The sequence below is a fragment of the Panthera pardus genome, unplaced genomic scaffold (genome assembly GCF_024362965.1).
Source record: "Panthera pardus isolate Hobbes unplaced genomic scaffold, ASM2436296v1 HiC_scaffold_1, whole genome shotgun sequence".
NCBI lineage: Eukaryota > Metazoa > Chordata > Mammalia > Carnivora > Felidae > Panthera > Panthera pardus.
Window position 1 is genome coordinate 65,480,263 of NW_026526654.1, and position 22,162 is coordinate 65,502,424.

At 43.5% G+C, this 22,162-nt stretch overlaps 1 protein-coding gene and 1 long non-coding RNA gene across 2 annotated transcripts in view; both read left to right on the forward strand.

The window, feature by feature from the left end:
* GPALPP1 (GPALPP motifs containing 1) overlaps positions 1-3,433 on the forward strand; it is a 63,688-nt gene extending 60,255 nt beyond the window's left edge. The window contains exon 15 of the transcript XR_008421044.1: positions 3,305-3,433. The gene's annotated coding sequence lies outside the window, so the exon portion shown is untranslated. The remainder of the gene's footprint in view (positions 1-3,304) is intronic.
* A 2,180-nt stretch (positions 3,434-5,613) lies between these two features.
* Positions 5,614-13,121, forward strand: LOC109265911 (uncharacterized). Its single transcript, XR_002079416.2, has 2 exons — positions 5,614-8,252; positions 11,102-13,121. It is a non-coding gene; the product is annotated as an uncharacterized LOC109265911 (long non-coding RNA).
* Positions 13,122-22,162: the final 9,041 nt, after the last annotated feature.

Below are 22,162 nucleotides of genomic sequence, written 5' to 3' on the forward strand. Positions count from 1 at the left end.
ACCCTGCTCATGCTCTATCTCTCTCTAAAATAAAATAAAATAAAATAAAATAAAATAAAATAAAATAAAATAAAATAATAAAATAAACATAACCAAATGTTATTACTATATATATTTTAAAATTAGTAAGTTCTTAACTTCACCAAATATCAGATGAATGTTTGAATTTCCTCATTTGATTCATAAAAAATTGTAAACTTTTTAAAAATCTGCATTTATTTGTTTTGAAATATGACTATCTCATTTTTTTTTTTAATGTTTATTTGTGGGGTGCCTGGGTGGCTCAGTTGGTTGAGCGACCGACTTCAGCTCAGGTCATGATCTCGTGGTTTGTGAGTTCGAGCCCCGCGTCGGGCTCTGTGCTGACAGCTCAGAGCCTGGAGCCTGCTTCTGATTCTGTGTCTCCCTCTCTTTCTGCCCCTCCCTCTTCACGCTCGCTCTCTCTCGCTCTCTCTCTCTCTCGGTCTCAAAAGTGAATAAAGATTTTAAAAACATTCTATAAATGCTTATTCATTTTTGAGAGAGAAAGAGTGAGAGAGAGCACACACTCACGGGTGGGGGAGGGGCAGAGAGAGGGAAACAGAGGCTCCAAAGCAGGCAGCAGAGAGCCTGATGCAGGGCTTGAACTCATGAACACTAGATCATGACTCAAGCTGAAGTCGGGTGCTTAGCCGACTGAGCCACCATTTTATGGTATAAAAAATACCTGTATTTTTATTTATTATTATTATTTTTTAAGATTTTATTTTTAAGTAACCTCTACACCCAATGTGAGGCTCAAACCCACTACCCTGAGACCAAAACTCACATGCTCCACCGACTGAGCCATCCAGGCACCGCTTAAGCATCTTTTTAATATAGAAATTCCCTCTCCCTCTGCTTACTTCTCCATGCAATTTATCTTTTGAAAATATTGGACAATTTATCCTAAAGTGTTTCCCACATTACGGATTTTGCTTATTGCATTTCCATGGTGTTTTACATATTCCTAAAGAGGATTTTTTTAAAACATAGTTTACCCTGTTAAAATACACAGCTTAATTCTCATATTCAATTGTAAACATGTTATTTTAGAACTCTGTGTCTACAAATAATGAGAGCCAACTCAAGCTGTCCTAAGCAAAAAGATGGAACTTTGAAATTAGCAAACTAGCAAAGGCTGCTGGCTCCCTCTCCTCCTCTGGCCCTGCCCTAATACAACTGGGTTATGACAATGACTGAACAATTTCATATATTTGCTAAAATTTAAAAGGCTTATGTTCTAGGGGTGCCTGGGTGGTTCAGTCGATTAAGAGTCCAACTCTTGATTTCAGCTCAGGTAATGATCTCATAGTTTGAGGGATCAAGTCCCACGTGGGGCTCTGCACTGACAACGGAGGAGCCTGCTTGGGATTCCCTCTCCCTTTCTCTCTGCCCTTCCCCGACCCCTCTTTCTCAAAATAAATAAATAAACTTTAAAAAAATAAAAAATAAATCAAAGGCTTACGTTCTAACAGGGAGAGAGAAATAATAAGTAAAATACATAGAATGTTTGATGGTAAAAATGCTACAAAAGAAGTGTATGAATCTGGACATTACAAAGGCTATGGAAGAGAGCTCTTTTCCTCATCTCTTTCAGAGAGAGAGAAAGGGATTGTGATCTGGTGCTGGGGGCAGACTGCAGGAGGGCTCTTTTCTTTCTTCCTGTGATTAAAATCTAGAGCTAAACCAAGATGATTCCTAGCATGTTGAGAAAGGGAAGCAGGGTTGGCCAGAAACCAACCAGAGATCAATGAGGATATACTTATACTTGTCTTATGTGGGGAGAAGATAAAGATCTAATTCATGTAAGAAAGTGATACAACTCAACAGTAAAAAAAAAAAAAAAAAATCCAATTTTAAAAATGGGCAGAAAAATAACAGATAATAAAGAATAACATGTTCTAGATATGATGATGATTGAACAATTCTATAAATTAACTAAAACTAAAAGAACTCACATGATAATGCAGGGAAATAGGCAATAAAAAATAAAGAATATGTTTGATGGTAATAAATATGCTACATTTATTATAGCTATAGCTATTATTAATGCTATAGAGGAAAATAAAAATAAAGCAGGGAGAGGAATGGAGAGGGTTTGGAGAAGCTACAAGTGTCAAGGGTGTGGGCAGGAGCCATTGGAAGAGGAGGACTGGCTTTGTGGAACTGAGGGAAGATTATTCCAAGCAAAAAATAAGAAAACAACCCAACAAGCAAAAACCAAAATACTATAAACAAATAGCTGAAGAAATCAGAAAACAAGCAACAGGTCATACCCAAGGAAACCAGAAGAAATCAATAAAAATAAAAGCAGAAATTAAGCAGAGAAGATCAACGAATCACACAGTAGGGAATATCAATGAAGCTAAAAGCTGTTTTTTAAAAAATAACTGGAGGGGCACCTGGGTGGCTCAGTCGGTTGGGCGTCCAACTTCGGCTCAGGTCATGAACTCGCGGTTCGTGAGTTCGAGCCCCGTGTCAGGCTCTGTGCTGACAGCTCAGAGCCTTCCTGGGGCCTGTTTCAGATTCTGTGTCTCCCTCTCTCTCTGACCCTCCCCCATTCATGCTGTCTCTTTCTGTCTCAAAAATAAATAAACGTTTAAAAAAATAAATAAATAACTGGAAAAACTGATGAAGAAAACATCAGACAAGAAACAATTACAGACTAGAAAACAATAATAGAGTTTAAAGTAATAAAAAAATAAAATGAGTATTGGCAACCTGGATAAAAGAGATACATTCTGGAAAAAAAAAAACAACAACAAAACATAAAATGCCAAAATGGATACAAGAAGGAAAAGAAACACAGAGACTACTAATAAAGAAATTGACATGATTATTAAGGACATCCTCAACCTTGCCCCCAACAAAAAGGCCCCGCTCCTAATGATTTTACTATTGAGTTTTGACAATTCTCAAGGAACAGAAAACAACTATACAAATCATGCCAGAAAACAGAATTAGAGGGATAACCTCATTTCTTGAAGCTGGTGTTTCTTTGACTTCAAACCCAAACAGTGTCAGGACAAGAAAAAGAAATTATGAGCCTTTTCACTTCTGAGTATGAATGCAAAAATCTAAAGAGACTATTAACTATCTGAACCCACCAGTATATTACAAATAAGAATCATCATCACCAAGTATTTATCCTAAGAAGGCAAAAACAGGGCAACATTAAACTATCAGTGAGTGACTACCTGGCATATCATAATGCTTTGTAAATATTAGTTATTTTTTGGCTATTAATGACAGTGCGCATATAAACTTGTACAATTGTTGTCAGGTGAACTGGGGAGATCCTGGGCCCTGGGGCCTCTAGCCAGACAGAGCCAAAGGACTCGCGGACGATTTTTGGTCAAGGGAACCGATTCAAGGACAAACACGCAGCACAGCACATGAGTGACACAAGCAGGCAAGTTCATTAAAGCAAAAAAGCACACTCTCGAGATATGAGAGCCGGCGAACTAGAGAGGGAGGCGGGGAGCGGGAAGGACCGAGGGAGACCTAGCGAGCATGCGCAGGTGCGCAGGCGCGCAAGCGGGTGGAAGAGCATGAGCGAGCTGCACGCAAGGTGGGGATGTTTCTATCTTTTATTGACAGTTGTTAACTAGCGGGCGGAATACATATTACTTGGGCGGCAAGCAGCGTTTCAAGCTTTTTCCTCCTAATTTGGTCAGAGGTTGCTTGTCGTGGCACCTGCCATCTTAGTTCTGCCTGGGTAGATCCGGCTTCTTGGGGAGAGCTGTCAGGACCCGCCTCTGACCTTCCCGATAGCTGGCCATGACTTCCTCGTGCTGGCCTGCAGGTATCGTGTTAGAACCTGACTAACTGCCTACTCTAACACAATGACTTTAGAAAACGATTTCATATTGTCTTGTAAAGTTGAACATGTGTAGTGGGTAACTTCCAGCTCCGCAATTCCACTCCCAAGAAATACACCCTAAGGATCGTTACTTATATGCAGTTGTAGATATATATAATATTCTTTGTGGTTTTTTTGTGAAATATTGAAACAAGAAAGAAAAAAAAGGAAGCAACTTACGCCTCTATCCATAGGAAAAGAGATAAATCACTTGTGCAGTAATCACACAATGGCCTGCTATTCAGCTGTGGCTTGGAGGTAAGCAATTGGAGGTCGAAGGGTTGAAGATGAAAGAGAAAAGTAGTCACAACTGTAACCAAACCAACGCGTGTTGGCTCCTTGGTGAGTCATAGAAACTGCACCATGTCAGTTGTCCCTTAAGGGAAACTTTATTTGCAGCAAATGAGTCCAAGCTTCCAAATAAGGTTTTCCTTGTGCAACAACTCACTTGGTGCAGTTTCTGTGACTCACCAAGGTGTAAACGCCTGTTGGTTCGGTTACAAATTTGGTGACCCAGATGGGACAGCTGTCCTGAGGTTCTGCCCTCCAGTTCCCTGGGTTCCGACGGATGGAGCAGCAGGCAGCGGAAGCTTGCTTGGGCTAAACGGTTCAAGCTGTCAGGACCAGGGGCAGATTCCTTGGAGGAGATTCACCCTTTTTTGGTGCTTGTGACCACTGGCGTGCCATTCTGTCCTCATTTGAAATCCGGATCTCATTTGAAACTCTGATTATATTTACCCGAAGCATTTCTGTTGGGATAAATTATGCCAGGTCCGTGGCAGAGATCTTAGAAGTAAAACTAAAGCTCTCTCACAAAGTCTGGGCAAGACAGCATAACAGAATACACTGGGTAAACAGGGCCTTTCTGGTAAACACTCTGGGAGATTGAACACTGATTAGGGTCCAGTGTTGAGTCTAGACATCCCCAAGTGACAAAGGATCACATGACCCAGCCATTCGGAGGGTTGGATGCTCCAGCCTGGTGAAATGGGAGTGATCTAACAGACTGATCTAGGATCTGGGAGATTGAAGAAATCACTCTCCCACTTGGTTGTTTGGTTTGTTTGTTGTTGTTCTGTTTGTTGTTGTTCCCTGTTTAAATCCACCCTGGGGGCGCCTGGGTGGCTTAATCCGTGAAGCATTTAAGTGGTTAAGCGGCAGACTCTTGATTTTGGCTCAGGTCATGATCTCACAGTTCAAGTTCCGCATCTGGCTCTGTGCTGGCAGTGCAGAGGCTGCTTGGGATTCTCTCTCATTCCCTCTATCTGCCCCTTCCCCGCTCATGTGCATGCACGCTCTCTCTCAAAATGAATAAATAAAATTTAAAAAATTATTGGGCCAAGTTTGTTAAAACTGGACTTGTTTTCCAAACACATTAATACTCGTTTTGGCTATCTTTGATGGAAATGAGGGTGATTTTAGAGAAAAATTATGTTCCAATAATATATCTTTGTGGATGTTAGATTTAATTCTGATTGTCTTAGTGTTTTTTGTTTGCCTATAAACCTGAATCCTGAATTCTGGTTTCCTTGAATATCTGACTATGGCTCTCCAAACTAAGGTTTCCAGTTTTCTTTCATTCTCTTGACTTGGAATCAAGTCAAGACTTGGACTAAAACTGTCCCCCCCCCCCCTTTTTTCCTGAAGCCCTGCAAACTGAAGCTAGGCAAGTAAAGCCCTATTTATGAAGCTCCAGCCTTAGCATTCCCTGATTTTGACAAGCTGTTTGATTTGTCTGTACATGAAAGGCAAGGAATAGCTGTAGGGGTTTTAACCCAAATGCTGGGGCCCTTAAAGAGAATGGTAGCTTCTTTTTCTGAACCATTGGACATGGTGGCCAAGAGGAGCTGTGGCAGCCACGTGCCTCTTGATAAAAGAAGCGGAACAAACAAACAAAAAATCCCCTAGAAGTCAGCCTGTGCCTGTTTGGACCATGTTTCCAGGGTTTTTTTTTTTTAACCTAGGAACTATCCCAAAACAAAAGGTTACAATCTCAGGCCATGCTGACAGATAGATACTCCCAGATACAGCTGCCACCCTACCCCCCAATCAGGAAGTACTTGATCAGATTCACTCTGGCTACAAAGATCTCCAGAGTGAACCTCTGTCCACTGCAGAGGAAATCTGACTTCTAGACAGCAGCGGTGTTGTGGATAATGGACTAGGAAAGGCAAGATATGCTGTCGTATTCCTAAAGGCTCTCATGGAGGCCAAAAGACCGGCCCCACGCACCTCAACCCAAAAGGCAGAAATAATTGCACCAACCAGAGCATTAGAATTGAGTGAAACAGGGGCGCCTGAGTGGCTCAGTTGGTTGAGTGTCCGACTCTTGACTTTGGCTCAGGTCACAAATCTTATGGTTTGTGAGTTCGAGCCTCTCATCGGGCTCTGTGCTGACAGTGCAGAGTCTGCTTGGGATTCTCTCTCTCCCTCTTTCTCTGCCCCTCTCCCCCCCGCTCAAAGTAAGTAAATAAACTTTAAAAAAAAGAAAAGAAAGGAACTGAAATTAAGGTCAGCCAAGCCTCCAGGTGTCTTTCTCCATCTGTCACCTCTGCTTCTCCATGTGGATTTGTTACACGCTTCTCTCTCCGTGGACTTCATTCCTCTGCAACCTCTGCAGGTTCACGGTGAAAATGGCTGCCTCACAGTTGTTAAACTTACAAGTTGCAGTTCCAGACACATAATGAGTATGACCTAATTCTTCCTGGGTCCCAATTAAAATTTTCCAGAAAAGAGAATTTTACAGGGTGTCAAACACTAGCTCTAAAATCTGTGGATCCTGTGATACAAATACAGCTGCCAGAGGTCCATTCTTGTGTCCACCAAGAAAAAAATTCACTGAAAATTTAATCAAACGGGCATTTAAAAAAATTTTGTTTTTGAGAGAGAGAGAGCTTGAGTGGAGGGGGCACAGAGAGAGAAGGGCCAGAGGATAAGAAGCAGGTTCTGTGCTGACAGCAGTGAGCTCAAACTCACCAACTGAGCCGTGAGATCATGGCTTGAGCCAAGGTCAAATGCTCAACCAGCTGAGCCACCCAGGCACCCTGAATCAGATAGCCTTTTAGTTAGGCGGTTAGGATTGCAACTCTGGAGACAAAGATGTAGGTAGGAACCTGACTCTTTTTCTGAGGAGGACAGAGAGGGGCAGGGTTATAAAGGCAAAAGTTCATAAGTGCAGTTCTCATTTAGGCCCTCTATGCAGAACACAGACGGAAAATATGTGACCTGGGATTGACTGAGTTAACATTCAAATGAGGGATTGAAATTTGTCGAATCCTCTTGGCTCCTTTCAGAGTGAAGAATGCTAACAATTCAGGTGTCCTGGTGAGGAGGAGTTAAGTCCAGGCCGAGGGCTTGCAGCTGGCACAACATTTATGGTTCCTCCGATGAGGGTGGGCATAAATTCTTCTTAGTTTATGGCCTCCCGACCGTATTTGTAAAGAAACTCTCTTATGTAGGCTTGCTTCCTCCTTTTACGCCTGAGACAGGTGGATCAAGGTGGCAGTTCCCAAAAGAGGGGAATCTTTGTGAGCTGGGCAGGCATCTACTTGCAAATGACCAATGTTAGAATCAAACTAACATTCACGTACAGGTCAAAGGACAAGGACACTCTGACTCCCAAAACCTGGGTTTCCAAGCAGAGTCATTTTTTCTACAGCCCCATCCAATTTGTTATTTAAAGTGATCCAGAAAAATTTGCCAGGTAGAGTGTAGGGAGAGCAGTCTCGATGGTAGAAACAACATTGTTAGAAGTAAGGAGGCATTAACATGGGCATAAGTCATATGGACTGGCAGGCCCCTGTTGTGGCTGTTACATGTCTTCCATATCAAGATCCCAAATGGGGGAAGAAAAGTGGGCAGAGTAGGTGGTATTAGATTGTGAAAAGCTTTGTATGCCAGACCTTTGAATTTTATCTTGAAAACAGAGGGAGCCACTGAAGGTTCTAGAACACATGATGTCATGTGTCATCTACAGCTTAGAAAAATAAATGCAGAGGGTGAAGCCTTAGCGTTGTTACTAATGCTAAACTACTGAAAACAATCATGGTTGCTGATGGAAATTATTTCTTGAATTTATTCTGGTTTTCAATTTAATGTATATGTATTTGCAAGTATCTCCAGGATAAACCAGAGAATTTGTTAAGCAGTCGCTGACCTCGGCCAGTAAATATGCAGTTTATTCACAGAATCCTCCTCCTCACCACCTGCAGAACAGAAGGCACAACACTGCACCTTCACCCTCAGCGTGGTTGGAGGACATTATAAATAAAGATCCCATGGAGAAGGTTCATTGTATCCCCCAGGAAGTCAGCGTATTGTGAATTCCAGGCAGCCGATTTATGGACTATGAGTAGGAGATACTCTGAAAGTGAGTGATATTAATGTGAAAATGTTGGGGTTTGGCGTGAACAGTAAAGAAAGAATTCTTGAGGCATCTTTGGTGCAAAAGGGTGGTTTTATTAAAGCACGGGGACACGACCCTTGGACAGAAAGAGCTGCACTGGGGTTGTGAGGAGTGGCTGGTTATGTACTTCCAAGTTGGGAGGGGGTTAGGGATAGCGTAAGTCTCTGAGGAATTTGAAAGTAAGGTTTCCAGGACCTTGAGGGGGTTAGCTATTATTGTTAGGAAAAGGTCACTTACTACTGTCTAGTAAAACCTGAGTCAAGAGACCCTTCAGGTGTATATCAGGGAGCCATATACTTGGGGGATGATTGCTCAACTGTATCTTGGGGAGTAGAGATATAAAGGAAGTTTCCAAAGGAATTTTTATATGTTAAAGGAGATTTACACGATCCTGGAGGTTGGGCTAATCTTAAGCTAAGTTTGCCTTTTGGCTTTAGCAAAGTCTTAACATGAAGGCGGTTGAGTTCCCAGAAGATCACTCTGCCTGTCTCAGAACTTGTCAAAGGGCTGTAAGTTGTAAGGACGTTTAATTCTTTTTATCTTTGTTCTCCACATCAATATGAACGAGCCATACTGCAAATGAGATGTTCTTTCTAACTGTGCTGTACTTCTCTCTGAATGCCAGTATTTCATCCTAATCCATTTATGAAGGCAAGCTGTTCTCTCTCTGCTGCTCATCTTCCCACACTTCCGTATTTAACTAACATCTGGTTTCAGTAAGGTTTCACAGCCCATTGACTTTTGACTGGTTGATCACGCTCCCATAGGGATAATACTGCCCATTGTAGGTATGAACTCTTCTTATAGTTTATTCTTATTTCAACTAATATCACAATTTATGTGCAGCCGGTTGCCGAAGCAGAACTTGATTTAATTGTGTGATTCTAAGTAGCTGATGCGTAGCCAAAGTTCATCAAAGGGAAAATAACCAGAGCAAAGCCACCACATTGGTGGTTGGCGGACAAATAGGGCAATTAAGACCCCTCTATGCCGTTTTGCCACTTCTGCGTGTGAAGCTGGGAATGCACCTCTTATTTCTCTTTCCTGGTTCCCATATTTCCTCCCATCGTAGGCAGGAGGGCAGCTTATGGCCCCTGCGTAGTGAAGACAGTCAAGACATGCAGATGTATTTTACAAATAGAAATAATAACAGCCCTCCTTCCCTCCTCACTGAGTTATTGTGAAGATCCACTGAGAAGTCGTTGCAATTCCTTTGTAAGCTGTAAGGGGCAAAACTCTGCTGCCGCAGCCTTGCCTAAAACCCTCCAATCTCTCCCCCTCAGGACCTTGAAACGAAGTCCAGAGTCTGTACATGGCTTAAAGATTCTTCCTGAGCGGGCTCACCTCTGCAGCTGCCCCCTGTCTCTGAGCCACCTCCTGCTCTAGGCTTCACCCTGTTCAGATCCCCCACTGGCTGTGCCCCACAGGCCTTCACTCAGGCCGCACTCTTTCTTCCCTGCTCCTCCCTTTCACCCTCATGTGGGCTGGTGCACCTCCCTTTAGCAACATTGGCTTCCCCAAGGAAACATTTCTCAACAGCAGCACAATTGACAATTGGGCCGAATAGTTTTTATTGTGGGGGGCTGTCTTTAAACATCATAGGGTGGTTGGCTGCAGGGATGGCCTCTATCCGCTAGATGCCAGTAGCACCCCCCCTCAAGTTATGAAACCAAAAATGTCTCTAGACACTGCCACATGTCTCCCTGGGAAACAAAACTGAACCCGAAAAATCTCCACTCCAGGGTGTTGCTTTTAATGGGGCCAATTATACTCTCTATACATCCAGATGCTACAAGAATAATAAGAACAACAACAACAAGAAAGCTGTCTTTATTTGCTAATGGTGGTCTCTTCTTGGGTTCAAGCCACCATCACCCTCCTGAGGGATAACACTTGATCTTGCTAATTAAAAGTACCCTAGTCTCTTCTGGCTTAAAACCATCTCTTTCATTGTTCTCCCACTGTGTGAAGGGTGAAACATTCTCGGAAATCTGATTCCATGCTTACTCATGACTAGCAGCGGCTCACAAGTTCTTCACTTATTGAGTAAATCATAAGCGCTTCTGAACACATAAATATCCTGAGGGTTTCTTTTGTCTTGTGCCTCAGAAGAAGAAAGTGGGACCAAATGAGCTGGCGGTGGATAAGATTACAGACAGCAGGGCTGAGCGGGAGTGGGGGAGGAGGGACGGGGATGCTGTCTCTGATCCTCCCTCCGCCTAGATCCACAGTTTCCTGCCTCAGCTGGGTAGGGGCTGGATTTCGCATTCTTCTAAAGACACTTGAAAATTTCCCAGTATTTACCCATAGAAAAAAGGAGCAGTGTCCCCTTACTCTAAAATCTCCCCCCAAATTTTCTTCCTTTTTTTTTTTTAATGTTTATTTATTATTGAGAGACAGAGAGACATAGAGCATGAGCAGGGGAGGGGCACAGAGAGGGGGAGACACAGAATTCAAAGCAGGCTCCAGGCTCCGAGCTGTCAGTACAGAGCCCGACGCAGGGCTCGAACCCACAAACTGTGAAATCATGACCTGAGCCGAAGCCGGTTGCCTAGCCAACTGAGCCACCCAGGCACCCCACCCCCCAAACTTTCTGGTTATTTAAAACCTCCCTCCTCTCCCAACTTGGGGGAGGAAGGTGAGGGAAGACAAACCCATGGTACATCATCCCCTCTTTCTTCTTCCTCTGCCTTTCCTCTTAGAAGCAAATGGACTTTTGTTTTCCCTTCCCTCCCTACCTGGAAGGGATTCCCCCCTTCCCCTCCCCCACTCATGTCCTCCTCCTTCCCACATTCTCTGTTTCCCCTTCCCAGCAGGCATCATGGCAGCAGACCTGCAGTTGAAGAATCCTGCTCGTGATGGAGTGGCAGAAGCACTTAACTCGAGCACTTAATTCAAAGTACTTAACTCAAACGTACTACTCCTTTATTCGTTCATCAGATAATAGTTAGTCATCTTATTTCCTTGTTTGTGTTCCTAGCAGGGCAGGGTTGTGCTTGCCTTGTGAACCATTGCATCCCCAGCACTCAGCATGATGCTGCATAACATATTACCTGGAATATAATAGCTTAAAATAATGCACATTTATTATCTCACAGTTTCCACGGATCAGGAGTCTTGGCGTGGCATAGCTGGCTCCTCTGCCGAGGCTTTCACAAGGCTGCAACCACAGTGGCACGGCCATGAGATGGGGTCTCATTTGAGGCTCCAGGTTCTCTTCGGACCTTCTATGGTTGTTGGCAGAATTCATTTCCTTGCAGTTCTAGAACTCCTAATGACCTGCTTCCAAGCCAGCAAGAGACTGTTGCTGACACTTTCAGGGCTTTCATCTGATTCAGATCCACCCAGGATAATTTCCTTTTTGCTTAACTCAAAATCAACAGATTTGCAAAATCCTTTCAACTTTGCCACAATACACAACTTCAGCACAGGAGTAACATTCATCATAGTCACAGATCCTGCCCACCTTCAGAGGGAAAGATTACACACGGGTATGGGTCATTGGAGGTTATCTTAGAATTTTGCCCAAATCTTGCACTCCAAAATATTGGTTGAGTGAGTGTGTGAAAGAAGGAAGGCAGGCAAGCATCCTGTTTGTCTTCACAATAACTCTGGGTTATTAGGTAGTATCACCTTTACCTTATGGAGAAAGACATTCAATTCAGAGGCAGCAAATGATTTGCCTTCGTTCAAAGACGTGAAATTGCAGGATGAGGCTCCAGACTGAAGCCTGTCTGAGTCCTTACCCTTTATGCAGCAAAACACTCTCTGAAACCTCAGTCCTGCCACCCTGTCTCTGGCCAGAGCCCTGACACCAGCAGGGCCAACCTCTCTGCTTCTATTCACCTGGCTAGAGCAGGCCATGAGGTGGAGACAGAGGCCCACGGGGCCAGGACACTTCCCGTCCTTGCCATAGAAGGATTCCCTGGGCATCCGTCAGCCCAACAGACTCCAGAGGCCAGTGTGGGCCACGTCAGGGGTTCTGTGCACTGAGGGAGAGCAAAGATCAGTTTACTCCTACCCAGAGGTTTTGGCCCCAGTCCATGCCCAGACCTTGGCACGTGTGGGTTCTTTTTGTTCCAGCATTCTCCAGGGGCGGAGAATGGGAAGCTGGTGAGGGATGTTTTCTGCACTGCCTCCTCCCTCTCAGAGGCCTAGTAAGCTGTTCCCCTTGCTCTAGTGGGAACGGAGTGTGAACAGTGATGTCCAGACCACAGAGGACAAGAATCCGGGGAATCCCTGGGAGAAGCTATGGGGTTAGTTCAGACAGCAATGATATACAGTGTTTTATACAAGTGAAGAATTTGTGCAGTACGTGGCTGGCTCAGTTAAAAGAACATGCGACCCTTGACCTTGGGGTTGTGAACTTGAGCCCCCTGTTGGGTGTTAGAGATTAAACAAATGTAAAACTTGTTAGAAAACAGCAACATATTAGGCTTCTCTTTTCATCTGCTTCCCATTCACTCCTTTGCCCTCTCCCTCTGACTGTCCACCAGATATTCAATACCTTCTCTGTGTCAGGGCCACCATGGCTTATTTTCTTCCCTGCCTCTTAATTTTTCCTAGTCTACTTGTGATCTTTAATAAGCAGTACCCTTTCATCTGTCTTTGTGTCGCCAGACTTCACATTTTTACCACATGGAAACAGCGTATTATAAAGTCTCTCCACTATAGTAAAATCTGCATAATGCATAGGCAATCATATCCCGCCTTGTGGAACCTCACAGCACGCCAGGCATAAATCCAAGGTGGAAGATGTTTGTTTGTATATTTTCATAATCCACTTTAGACTTTAATTACAATGAGACAATAAAAGGAAGATAGGAAGGCATTGATCTTGTGGCTGGCACCTTTGTTATTCACTTCATGTTGACAATTCCCATTGAAATTCAAGCATTCCTCCTCCTTAGCCACTGTGCCTCAGTCTATGGAGAGCATTCAAAACAAATTATCTGCAACCTTATGAATATCCAGCTCATTCTGTCCCACTTCCTTCTCCTGAGACACAAAACAAAATAAACCTTTAGGATATTTATGTGCTCAGAGGCAAATTTATAATTTACTCAAAGGTGAACAACTTTTGCAAGCAGCTGCTACTCATGAGTAAACATGAAATCAAATTTCAGAGAGGAAATTTTTACATTCCACACAAATAAACCTCCTAACTGCTACTTACATAAAGCCAGACAGAATGGTAAAGGGGCTTCCCGAACAGAGCTGGATAGTCCAAAAGAAGCTTTTATTGATGAAATACAAACATTTGGAGCCAGAGAGCCTGTTTGTCGTATCCACTAAACCTATTTCCAACCACTGCTCCACCCTACTGATTTCCTTCCACCATCCAACTTGATTAAAACTGAAAGGGGGAGCTGCATATACAAAAGCATGGAGGCCTGGAAAACCTTTCATTTGTGGAAATGAAAGCAATTAATTCCACCTTTGAAAGATGGTGGGGACACCATTATCAAAGGCCTTCCGTTAAGAAGTTTGCTCTCTCCCAGGGGCACCTGGGTGGCTCAGTCGGTTGAACGTCTGACTTTGGCTCAGGTCATGGTCTCACAATTCGTGAGTTCGAGCCCCACATCGGGCTCTGTGCTGACCACTCAGAGCCTGGAGCCTATTTCAGATTCTGTGTCTCCCTCTCTGTGCCCCTCCCCTGCTCATTCTCTCTCTCTCTCTCTCTCTCTCTCTCTCTTTCTCAAAAATAAATAAAAACATTAAAAAGAAGAAAGAAGAAGAAGTTTGGTTTCTCCCAGAGACCCTCTGAATGGGTTAAATGGTAAATCTCCAAAAAGATATGCTCACACCCTAACCCCTAGAATCTATGAATGCTATCCTATTTGAAAAGACAAGGGACTCGGGTGCCTGGGTTGTTCAGTCAGTTAAGCCTCTGACTTCGGCTTAGGTCATGATCTCACAGTTTGTGAGTTCGAGCCCTGCATCAGGCTCTCTCTTTGCTGTCAGCAAGGAGCCAGCTTTGGAATCTCTGTCTCCTTCTTTCTGCCCCTCCCCCGTCTTTGCATGCTAGGAAGTTCAGGGGCGCCTGGGTGGCTTAGTTGGTTAAGCGCCCAATTTTGGCTCAGGTCAAGATCTCACTGCTCGTGATTTCGATTCCTTCATCAGGCTCTGTGCTGACAGCTCGGAGCTCAGAGCCTGAAGCCTGCTTAGGATTCTGTCTTCCTCTCTCTCTGCCCCTCCCCTGCTCATGCTCATGCTCATGCTCTGTCTCTCTCTCGCTCTCTCCAAAGTAAATAAACATGAAAAAGAGAAAGATAGGGGCACCTAGGTGGCTCAGTGGGTTAAGCATCAAAGTCTTGATTTTGGCAGGTCATGATCTCACAGTTTCCTGAGTTCGAGCCCCACACGGGGCTCTGTGCTGACCTTGTGGGGACTGCTTGGGGATTCTCCTTCGCTCTCTACCCCTCCCCCACCTGCACTGTCTCTCACAAGATAAACTTAAAAAAAAAGTCTTTGCCACTATAATTGATTTAAGTATCTTGAGGTGAGATCATGCTGTGTCATCCAGGTGGGGCCTAAATCCGAAGACTTGTGTCCTTAAAAGCCACAAAAGAGGAGAGGGCCGCGTGAAAGTGAAAGCAGAGGTTGGGATGGTGTGGCACAGGCCAAGGGAGCCGGCAGTCATCGGAAGGAGGAAGAAGCAAGGAATGGAGTCTCCCCAGAACCTCCAGGTGGTGTGCCAACGCCTTGAGGTCTTCTGGCCTCCAGAACTGTGAGAGAATACATATCTGTCGTTGTAAGCCACCCGGCTTCAGGTCACTTGTTACTTCAGCCTAGGACAGATACACCTGTCCACACTCTGGGCTTTGTGGAGATCTACTCTTCGCCCTTCAGACTTAGTTCAGGTGCTGTGCTGTCTGTGGAGGCTCTCCTGGGCAGCCCGGGTAGAGTCAGGCCCTCCCTGCCCTCAGCTCGCGGCTGTCACCCTCTGCCTGGTGTTTCTCCTGTCGCTCTTGTTTCACTGCCTGGTGACACCCAGCCGTCCTTGGCCTGCTCTTCAGCACGACACCGAAACCCTTCAGGGACAAGTCACCCCTCACCCCTTTCACTTGCTCACCTGGGTCTTGAAGTGAGAGTAAAAACGGATTTAGATCTGTTACCTAAAACAGCACCTAGAGCAAGCCTTCGGCTGTGCTTCGTCATCCCTCCGCGGCAGCCTCCCCTCACCTTCTCCCGCTCTGGCCGTCAGAAACGGGCTTCCCTGGTTTCTCTTCACTGTGTTGAAACAACTCACGGGAGCTGTGCAGCCGCCTTCCTGGGAGAAAGGCCAGAACTAATTGACTCACAGCATCTCTAATAAGAGGTTAAACACATATTCTGAGGCACAATTAAAACAAAGAGAGGGGAATTTTGTGAACTCTAGGAAATGGTACATTCGTTTCCAAAATCCCTTTCTACTTGCACTGCGTCTGGCATTTAGCTCCCTGTCCTTCCCCATCCCAGGCTTGTCGTCACTGGCTTCTGAGTCTTCCTGTCGGGCTCCCCATCCCACCGCCAACTTGTAGCTCTCCCCTCTGTAATGCAGAAGGTTCCGGTCCGTGTCAGGGCTTATTCTGAAACATGGGCTCAGCGAAGCCAGAAGCCCATCCTCTCTGGGGAGTTACTCACCTGAACATCATGCCAGACGATAATCGCCCCTCACCAGAAGCAGCCATCCATGTACATGAATCAAACACCCACAGTGCCTTCCTTAATAGGTCAAGTGAAAGACATTTTCTCCATCTCCCAAAACATGTCAATTTTATAATCAGAAAAATAACCAACAAAAACTAGATAACGTGTGTCAAAGCGTGAATATCCTACTCAGAAAGAAATCAGTGTGCTTAAGAGACGGGCTGCCTGTCTCTCTTTTAGGGAGTTTGCCAGGATCTATCAGTGTTTGAATATGCTTTCTCTTAGACCTAGAAATCCTCCTCCTAAGACTGCCACAGAAAAATCTCTCCGAAGTGTACTTGGGCCCATGTTCAAGATGCTGGTGTAATAGCAAAATACCTAGGAGAGATTGTTTACCAAATATTAAATAAGGAAATAGTTAAATATACAGCACGGGGAAGATAGTCAGTGGTATTGTAATAGCATTGTACGTGACGGACGGTAGCTATACTGGTGAGCATCACGTAATGTACAGAGTTGTCACATCATCATGTTGTACACCTGAAACGAATGCAACATTATGTGTCAGCCATACTTCAATAAAAAAGAAAGAAAGAAAGAAAGAAAGAAAGAAAGAAAGAAAGAAAGAAAGAAAGAAAGAAAAAAGGGACGAATGACAGTACACATACAAAGAGGGCAGCAGCTGTTACAAAGAACGCCTTAGGTGGGTATATTCTGACCCGAAAGGATGTTTAAGGTACATTGTGGAGCGTTTGGTTTTTCTTCACTCATCAGGCTTGTGAATTCACCTTCACTACACTCAGGTGTATAAATAGAGTGTTATATTATTATATCCCATTATAGATCTGATCTGATGAGCTCTCATCATTTGGGGTAGCAAGGGTAAAAATTCGGTCCAAAACCACAATTGTAACCCAATCCAGTGATACCTTTAGTTACTCTTTAGTTACTCTTTCTCTGCTTGGATAACTCAGGCAAATGCTCAGCCCTACTTCTCTCCAAGGGGAAGTCTGGGTCTATGGGGAGGGACCTCCTGGCACGAGGGTCAAGGGGCCTGGCTTCTTGGTGGCTCTCGTGGGGTCTCATAGAGTGTCTGCAGAGGTGTGATGTGTTCATTCCTAATCCCTGGACCCTCTTCGGGTATCAAATCCCTTCCTTCCAATTTGTACCTTCATTGCAGCCACAGTGATCTTTCCCCAACTACAAGTCTAATTTTGCCATCTCTTTGTATAGGAAAACTTAACCACCGCCCTCCCCTGTTGCCTTAGGAGAAAGACACAAACCTGAACACCATCTAAGAGCCCTTGCATGTGTCACCTCTCACTCTCCTGCCTCAACCGGTACAACCCCCCACCCCCACCCCAGTGCGCATGAGCCTTCTTTCAGTTCCTTCACTATGGAAGGCCTTTGTACCTGCCATCTTCCCTTCTCTTTGTTAATTCCTATCATTCCTTCAGATCCTTTCCTGAGATTCATCTTCCTTGAGCTCCTTGATGTCCTCAATTCTCTGGCTTATGTGCCACAGTACCTCTCTCTGCAAAGCCCTGATCACAATTGCGATTTTATATTTGTGACACGTATGGTACCTAAAACACATCTGACGCTCTATCAATATTAGTTTCTCCTTGGGGTGCCTGGGTGGCTCAGTCGGTTGAGCTTCCGGCTTCAGCTCAGGTCACGATCTCGTGGTCCGTGAGTTCGAGCCCCGCATCGGGCTCTGGGCTGACGGCTCAGAGCCTGGAGCCTGCTTCTGATACTGTGTCTCACCTTCTCTCTGTCCTTCCCCTGTTCATGCTCTGTCTCTCTCTGTCTCAAATAAATAAATAAATAAATAAATAAATAAATAAATAAAATAAAAAATATATATATTAGTTTCTCCTCCTGCCTGATTCATAATTTAGGCCTACACACCATGTTGGTGCTCCCTGAGAGAAGACCTGTTATCCTGCCAGACATTTCTTATTGTAGATGAATAAACTGAAATCTGAGTTTATAAAACAGTTTGTGAATTTTGGTTAGAATGAATCAGCTTCCCAAAGCTCAGTTGCACATGAGACTGCAATGTCGTGGTAGTATCCTGGGGCCGTGTAGCAAATTACCACACACTTGGATGCTTAAAACAACAGACGTTTATTCTCTCACAGTTCTGGAGGCCAGAAGACCAACATCAATGTGTCAGCAGGGCATGCTTTCCCTGGAGGCTTTAAGGGAAGATTCTTCCTTGCCCCCTCCCAGCTTCTTATAGTTCTTGGCTTGAAGACACATCACTACAATCTCTACCCCCATCATCACATGGTGTTCTCCTGGTGGGTCTGTGTCTAAACTTCCATTTTCTTATAAGGACATCAGTCATTAGATTACCACAATCCATAATCACCATAATCCAGATGACTTCACTTTGATTTAACTAATTATGTCTGCAAAGACCTTATTTCCAAATAAGGTCACATTCTGAGGTTCTGTGTGAATCTGATTTAGAAGACACTATTCAACCCAGTACACACATCCATATGTCTCATTTTTAGGCTTTTTAACATGCTTAAAACCAAAGGAGTAAAGATTCCTTTCCCTAGGCCCAGCACATGTGAGATAACAGGAAATAATAAAGTCATATAATAAACCCCCAAACAAACTTAACTCTTCTTTAATAATTAAAAAAAAATTTTTTTTTATTTGAGAGAGAGAGCAGGAAAGGGGCAGAGGGAGGGAGAGAGAGAATCCCAAGCAGGCTCCATGCTCAGAGCAGAGCCCAATGCAGGGCTTGATGTCATGAACCATAGGATCATGATCTGAGCCAAAATCAAGAGTCGGATGCTCAACCTACTGAGCCACCCAGGTGCCCCTGCACTCTCCTTTAGAAGTAATGGCCATAGTTTTGTAGCAACGTGGATGGAACTGGAGAGTGTGATGCTAAGTGAAATAAACCATACAGAGAAAGACAGATACCATATGGTTTCACTCTTATGTGGATCCTGAGAAACGTAACAGAAACCCATGGGGGAGGGAAGGAAACAAAAAAAAGAGGTTTAGAGTGGAAGAGAGCCAAAGCATAAGAGACTCTTAAAAACTGAGAACAAACTGAGGGTTGATGGGGGGTGGGAGGGAGGGCAGGGTGGGTGATGGGTATTGAGGAGGGCACCTTTTGGGATGAGCACTGGGTGTTGTATGGAAACCAATTTGACAGTAAATTTCAAATATTAAAAAAATTTTAAAAAAAATTAAAAAAAGAAAAAAAAAAGAAGTAATGGCCATAGCATTTTGTTGACATGGAAGAATGTTTATGAAACATCGCTCAGTGTTTGTTCTCCTGTGTCAAGGCTGTACATCCATTCCCACTACACTCAGATCTATAAATATAATGTTATTTTATCATGTCCTATTAATGTATCTGGTCTAATGAACTCTCACCTGCTGCCACTGTGATATATAAAAAAAGAAAGCACTGAAAGAAAAACATTGAAAAATAAATCAAAAGAGAAAACATCTTCCAACAGCAGACTTTTCTTCCTTTGTGTGAGTTGAATGTTCATTGTCTAATTCCTATGACTTGAGTTTTCCTGTTCGCTTTAGATACAACTTTTTACGGCAAGCATATGTGTATTTAATATTTTATAGTTGATCAATGATAAGCTTTTTCTTACAAACCCCTGAGACTAGTATTTTCTTACTTGCATTGCTAAAGAGAAAATCAAAGCACAGAGAGGTGGTATAGCTTGGGTAGAGCTTGGCTAGAGTGATTTACCTGAACAGCCAGGTTTTAAGTCACTTGTCCCGCTCTACAGAGGTGAGGGCTCTTACTGCTGACATAAGAATGACTTCTGGACCCTTGAAACTTCAACCAAATCATCTTCTTCTTCTTCTTCTTCTTCTTCTTCTTCTTTTAATTTTTTTTAATGTTTATTTTTTAGAGAGAGAAAGACAGAGTGTGAGCGGGGGAGGGGCACAGAGAGAGGGAGGCACAGAATCCGAAGCAGGCTCCAGGCTGTCAGCACAGAGCCCGACACGGGGCTTGAACTCACAAACTTGAGATCATGACCTGAGCTGAAGTCAGACGCTTAACCGACTGAGCCACCCGGGCACCCCAATATTTCTTCTTAACAGACTCCTAAGGACAATTTTAAAGCCTGGTGTTTTCTTAGCACACTGTTTCTTATCATTCTTATTATTCAACTGCTCAAGATAAAAGGAGAGTTATGGGACATACCAAGCAGTAACAAATGTCTGATTCTAGATTGAATCTTTGTATGGAGAAATTAACTGTAAAGGGCATATCTGGAATAATTAGGGGAATCTGAATGTGGACTGGGTGTTAGATAATGTTAAGGAATTGTTATTATTTTTAAGGTGCTGATGTTATTTCAGCCACATAGGAAAATGTTCTTAAACGTTTAGCAATGTATACTGAAATTAAGAAATTATTTTTATTCATTTATTTTTTATTTTAAGGCTCCATACCCAAAGTGGGGCTTGAACTCATGACCCTCAGATCAAGAGTCATGAGCTCTAGCAACTGAGCCAGCCAGGTGCCCCAGAAATAATTTTTTCCTCCTTTTTTTTTTTTTTTTTTTTTTAAAGTAAGCTGTAGGCCCAACCTGGGTTTGATCTCACAACCTCAAGATCAAGAGTCACATGCTCTATTAACTGAGCCAGCTAGGCACCCCACAAAGAAATTATTTTTAAGCAACATTTTGAAGTTAAAACTTAAATGTTAACAACTGCTATGCTTAAGGAGTTGGAGAAGAGGCAAATTTTACCTAAACTTTTATGTACTTCTCAGTTTGAATTCTTTGCAACATATGGGATACATATGTAAAACTATTCCCTCAAGAAACATCCAAATAAATCTAGATTGACATTTTATTTTATTTTTTTGATGATTTTTTTAAAATTTATTTTTGAGACAGAAAGAGACAGAGCATGAGCAGGGGAGGGGCAGAGAGAGAGGGAGACACAGAATCTGAAGCAGGCTCCAGGCTCTGAGCTGTCAGCACAGAGCTCGATGTGGGGCTCGAACTCACGGACTGTGAGATCATGACCTGAGCTGAAGTCAGATGCTTAACTGACTGAGCCACCCAGGCACCCCTAGATTGACATTTTAAAAACAACTGGCTTGTATCCTTCGAAAATGTTGAGGTTATGGAAGATAAAAGACAGACTGAGGAGCTATTCCAGTTAAGGGAGACTAAATTGGTTTGACAACTAAATGCTACTTGAGTCTGAATTACATCCAGACCAGAAAAAAATGTATTTTTAGTTTACTATTGAAAAAACATTATTGGGGGGTCGCCTGGGTGGCTCAGTTGGTTAAGCATCCGGCTTCAGCTCAGGTCATGGTTTCATGGTTCGTGAGTTCGAGCCCCACATTGGGCTCTCTGCAGTCGACATGGAGCCTGCTTCGGATCCTGTCCTCTTCTCTCTCTGCCCTGACTCCACTTGTTCCTTCCTCTCTCTCTTTCTCTCTCAAAATAAGTTAAACTTAAAAAAAAAAACAAAACAAAACATTATTGGAACAATAGGAAAAAGACAAAGTCTGTAGATTAGAGGATAGTGTAGTATCAGTTTCAAATTTCCAACTCTGATCATTGTACTGTAATTGTGTAAGTAATGTCCTTGTTCTTAGAAAATACACATCAAAGGGGCATCATGTCGGCAACTTACGCTTTAATGGATCAGAGAAAAAAAATTGGGTGGAGAGAAGGGTTAGAGAGAGAGAAAGAGACACGGGAAGGGATAAAAGATAAAGCAAATGTGGTAAAATGTTAACAACTGGGGGGTCTGGGTAAAGAATACACCAGAATTCTTTGTTCCGTTACTGTGACTTTCTGTGATTAAAAACGTTACCCCCAATTTTCCTTCTCTACCTTCAGAAAAGATTGGAAAGTTGCTTTCTCATCTGGTAATAGATATAAATAATAGTAATTATTTCTTGGCCATGTGATGATTAAATTAGGTAATGTACGTAAAGGGCCTAGGATGTTACAAGACAAAAATTGAACTTCTGAAGTAGTTAAGAATAGAATCCTCTCTAACTAGTTTAAGTACAAACAGATTTATTGAGGAGTAGAAAGAGCTCCCAGAACTATTGAGAGGGGAAATACAAAACCAAACCCAAAAAACCCAAAACCTAGACCCACAAACCAAACCACACTAACCAAAGAACTGGTCTGCCAAGATGGCTGCTGCTCCTGCGGCTATTAGGAAGCTGCAACTTAGGGGCGCCTGGTGGCTCAGTCGGTTAAGTG